Raw genomic sequence first — 5,666 nt, forward strand, 5'->3', positions numbered from 1 at the left:
TGAGACAGTTTCCCTCTTGTTGCCCAGGCTGGAGTGCAATGGCACAATCTCGGCTCACTGCAACCTCCACCTCCTGGGTTCAAGTGATTCTCCTGCCTCAGCCTCCTGAGTAGCTGGGATTTCAGGCGCCCACCACCACGCCCAGCTAATTCTTGTATTTTCAGTAGAGATGGGGTTTCACCATGTTGGTCGGGCTGGTCTCAAACTCCTGACCTCAGGTGATCCACCCACCTGGGCCTCCCAAAGTGCTGGAATTCCAGGCGTGAGCCACTGTGCCTGGTCTAAACAGTATTCTGTTATATATATTAATATACACTATAGCTTTATCAGTTATTCTGTTGATGGATGGACATTTTGGTTCCTTCAGCATATGGCTATTAACGGAATGACCAGTCACTTCATTGTGTGCAAGCATTTTGGTAGACCTACGTTTTCCTTTCTCTTAGATAAGTATCAAATTATATTTAACCGTAGCTTTAACCTGCATTTCCCTGATATCTAATGGTTTTGAATACCTTTTCATGGGCTTATTTTCCATCCATATATCTTCCTTTGTGAACTGTCAAATGTTCAAGTCTTTTGCTCATTTTTAATAGGGTTGTTCTCACGGCTGTAACCAGCACTCTGGGAGGCTGAGGTGGGAGGATCATTTGAACCCAGGAGTTCAAGACCAGCCTGGGCAACACAGAGAAACTCCATCTCTACAAAAATACGACAGAATTAGCCGGGCGTGGTGGCACGTGCCTGTAGTCCCAGCTACTCAGGAGGCTGAGGATGGCGCAGGGCCAGGAAGTTGAAGTTGATCCATAATTGCACCACTGTCTGGGTGACAGACGAGACCTTGTCTCAAGAAAAGAAAAAATGTTGGCCGGGCGCAGTGGCTCACACCTGTAATACCCGCACTTCGGGAGGCCGAGGCAGGCAGATCACGAGGTCAGGAGATCGAGACCATCCTGGCTAACACGGTGAAACCCCGTCTCTACTAAAAATACAAAAAATTAGCCAGGCGCGGTGGCAGCACCTGCAGTCCCAGCTACTCGGGAGGCTGAGGCAGGAGAACGGCGTGAACCCAGGAGGTGGAGGTTGCAGTGAGCTGAGATTGTGCCACTGCACTCCAGCCCGGGCGACAGAGCGAGACTCCAAATCAAAAAAAAGAAAAAGAAAAAAAAAAAGTTGACTTCAAGAGCTCGCTACACATTCTGGATACAAGTCCTTTGTCAGATGTGAGTATTTTCTCCCACTCTCTGACTTACGTTTTCTTTTTTTTTTTTTTTTTTTTTGAGACGGAGTCTCGCTCTGTCACCCGGGCTGGAGTGCAGTGGCCGGATCTCAGCTCACTGCAAGCTCCGCCTCCCGGGTTTACGCCATTCTCCTGCCTCAGCCTCCCGAGTAGCTGGGACTACAGGTGCCCACCACCTCGCCCGGCTAGTTTTTTGTGTTTTTTAGTAGAGACGGGGTTTCACTGTGTTAGCCAGGATGGTCTCGATCTCCTGACCTCGTGATCCGCCCGTCTCGGCCTCCCAAAGTGCTGGGATTACAGGCTTGAGCCACCGCGCCCGGCCGACTTACGTTTTCTTAACGGAGTCTTTAAAGAACAGAGGTTTTTAAGAAAGAAACATCTAATGAAGCCTCAGGAGCAGCAGCCAGGAGGTCCCAGGCAGCAGCGAGGGGAGATGGTGGATCCCTGTGCTGTTACCTCTAGACCCAGGACTCATCCACCACAGGGAAGGACTGTGTGGGACGCCTGCAGGGAAAGGCAGGAATGCTATGTGAATCTGCCTCAGGGCAGGGTCTGTGCTGAGTACATGTTCCTATGTAAGGAACGGTAGCTAAAATAGAGGCATTCGCTGAACTGGGGTGAATCCGAAGTCAACAGGGCAGATCAGCATTCAAGACCGAGCTGCATCCCTGGGACATAATTACTTCCCAGTCATCACTACTTTAAAAACAGAAGCATCCTTTGGGAGGCCGAGACGAGCGGATCACGAGGTCAGGNAAATACAGAAATTACCCAGGTGTGGTGGCAAGCGCTGTAGGCCCAGCTACTCAGGAGGCAGAGGTTGCAGGGAGCTGAGATCGTGCCACTGTGCTCTAGCCTGGGACACAGCACAAGACCCTGTCTCAAAAACAAACAAACAATGAAACAAAGATGGTAACAACTCCTACCCCAAACAGACCCCCTCCTGGCGTGGGGACTGCACTGCCTTTGTGAAACTAACAAATTAGCTGCAGATTGTAAATTATGACTCAGAACCAGGTGTAGTGACTCACGCCTGTCATCCCAGCACTTTGGGAGGCTGAGGCAGGTGGATTACCTGAGGTCAGGAGTTAGAGACCAGCCTGGACAACCCATCTCTACTAAAAATAACAAAGATTAACCAGACATGGTGGTGGGTGACTGTAATCCCAGCTACTTAGGAGACTGAGGCAGGAGAATCATTTGAACCTGGGAGGCAGAGGTTGCAGTGAGCCGAGATTGCACCATTACACTCCAGCCTGGGCAACACAGCGAGACTCTGTCTAAAAACAAACAAACAAACAAAACTCTAGCCTCTGAATTTTCAGAGGTGGATTTGAGTAATAATAAACTCCTGTTCTTCTGCTTAGCTGGCTCTGTTTATTACACTACTTCCCTATGGGAATACTGCTGTCTTGGTAAATTGGCTCTATCTGTGCAGCAGACAAGATAAACCCTTTGGATGACTCTCCATGTTCTTTGAGACAAAAATTACATTAGAATGCACAAATCTTTTTTTTTTTTTTTTTTGAGACAGGGTCTTGCCCTGTTGCCAAGGCTGCAGTGCAGTGGTGTGATCTCGGCTAACTGCAACCCCCACCTTCCAGGTTCAATAGATTCCCCCACCTCAGCCTCCCAAGTAGCTAGGACTACAGGTGCACGCCACTGCGTTCAACTAATTTTTGTATTTTTTGTAGAAACAAGGTTTTTTTCATGTTGACCAGGCTGGTCTCAAACTCCTGGGCTCAAGCAATCCACCTCCCTCAGCCTCCCAGAGTGCTGGGAGTACAGGCATGCACCACAGCACATGGCCCACAGATCTCAGCTGGACAATTTTGACAAAGTATATACTTTGAGAAGAAAGGATTTTTTGTCTGTTTGTTGTTTGTTTTTGAGATGGAGTCTCACTCTGTTGTCCAGGCTGGAGCGTAGTGCTGTGATCTCGGCTCACTGCAGCCTCCGCCTCCCTGGTTCAAGTGATTCTCCTGCTTTAGCCTCTGGAGTTGCTGGGATTACAGGTGCTCGCCACCATGCCCAGTTAATTTTTGTATTTTTTAGTAGAGATGGAGTTTCACCATATTGGCCAGGCTGGTCTTGAACTCCTGGCCTCCAGTGATCCATCCACTTGGGCCTCCCAAAGTGCTGGGATTACAGGTGTGAGCCAGTGCACCAGGCTGTTTTTTTTTTTTTTTTTTGATTCTTAATTATTTTTTGATTCTTAATTCCTGTTTTTATTATACCAGTAACACTAACTCATTGTAGAAGAACAGATGAGCCAAAAGATCAATTATTAAAGTCTGTATACATATTACCAGGGGAGACTTTCTACAAAGTCAACGAAACAACACATGTTGGCGAGGACGTAGAGAAGAGGGAAGGCCTGCACTCTACCGGTGGGAAGGTAAATCAGCACAACCCTCAAGAAAAACAGCATGGAGAGTTCTCAGAGAACCAAAAGGAGAACTACCTTTCTACCCCCGCAATCCCACCATGGGTGTCCACCCAAAGGAAAAGAAATTGTTCTATCCAAAAGACACCCACATTCGCAATTCTATCCAAAAGACACCCACACTCGTAAGTCCAATGCAGCATAACTCACAATAGCAAAGACACGGATTCAATCCAAGCGCTCACCCACAGGCAACTGAATAAAGAAAATATGGCAAATGTATACCATGGGATACCCCTCAGCCATCAAAAAAAAAAAAAAAAAAGAATAAAACCATGTCTTTTGCAGCAACATGTTGGAGCTGGAGGCCATCATCACAAGTGGAACAATTCAGAAAGAAAGTCAAACACCACATGTTCTCATGTAAAAGTCAGAGCTAAACCCTGTGTACACAGGGTCGTGGAGTAAGAGAGACTGGAGACTTGGAAAGGTGGGGAGGTGGGAGGAGGGCGAGAGATGAGAAATTACCTTTTGGGTACAATGTACACTATTTGAGGGATAGGTACACCAAAAGCCCAGACTTGGCCACTATATAATATATCCCTGTAACAAACCTGCATCCATACCCCCTATATCTATAAAAATAAATACTTTACTAAAAGAACTTTTAAAGACACCTGCTTTAAGCAAGTACAATTTAGTTAACTATGGAGCTTCAGCATACTCCTAATTATTACATTCATGCTAACAGCAAAAATATACCTGATACATAGAGTGAACCTGCATCCCTCCCTCTAAATGTTAGGTCATGATACCATTTCCTTCAAAAGGAAAAATTTTGGCCAGGAGCAGCGGCTCATGCCTGCAATCCCAGCACTTAGGGAGGCCGAGGTGGGCGGATCACTTGAGGTCAGGAGTTTAGACCAGCCTGGCCAACATGGTGAAGCCCCGTCTCTACTAAAAATACAAAAATTAGCCGGGCGTGGCGGCAGGTGCCTGTAGTCCCAGCTACTCAGGAGGCTGAGGCACAAGAAACACCTGAACCCAAGAGGCGGAGCTTGCAGTGAGCCAAGATCACACCACCATACTCCAGCCTGGGCGATAGAGCGAAACTCAGTCTCAAAAAAAAAAGAAAGAAAGAAAGAACAAAAATTTCTCATACACTTTAGTCTAAATTCCATATTTTTCTATCAGCCCCTTTGCTTTAGAAATATAGGCACTCATCGCATTTTCTGTCAAAACCAAAAGGGGTTTGTTTGGGAAAGGGGTTGTGTAGTAGTCTGTTTTCACACTGCTGTGAAGAACTGCCTGAGACCGGGTAATTTAGAAAGGAAAGAGATTGAATTGCCTCGCAGTTCAGCATGGCTGGGGAGGCCGCAGGACACTTACAATCGTGGCGGAATGTGGAGGGACAGCAAGGCACCTTCCTCACATGGCAGCCGGAAGGAGAAATGCTGAGCCCAGGGGAAAGAGCCCCTTAAGAAACCATTGGATCTCGTGAGAACTCACTCCCTGTCACGAGAGCAGCATGGGGGGAGCTGCCCCACGATCCAGCCACCTCCACCGGGTCTCTCCCTTGACTTGTGGGGCTTATGGGGATGACAACTCAAGATGAGATTTGGGTGGGGACACAGAGCCAAACCATATCAGATTGTTATCATCTTTGCTTCAAAATTAAACTATGAACTAAATTCCTCCTGTATTTAGCTTAACAGATTCCCATGTACCCTCCCCCATCAGGATCCGAACATCTCAATTCCATCGAAAGCATCCTCATGTTCCTTCCCAGTAAGTCACCAACCACCACACACACACAGCCAGGCAGCCATTAGTCTAATTCTTTTCAACCAACAATCCTTTCGCCTGTTTTAGAATCTCGTAAGTGGAATCATCATACTATATGCATCCTTTGGTGCCTGTCAGCATTGTGTCTGTGACAGTCACCCACAATATTACATGTATCGGCAATTTATTCCTTTGTCTTGTTAAATAGTATTCTATTTTGTATATATGTGTGCATATATATATATATATATATAT

The sequence above is a fragment of the Rhinopithecus bieti genome, unplaced genomic scaffold (assembly GCF_001698545.2).
Source record: "Rhinopithecus bieti isolate Rb0 unplaced genomic scaffold, ASM169854v2 scaffold_22, whole genome shotgun sequence".
Lineage (NCBI taxonomy): Eukaryota > Metazoa > Chordata > Mammalia > Primates > Cercopithecidae > Rhinopithecus > Rhinopithecus bieti.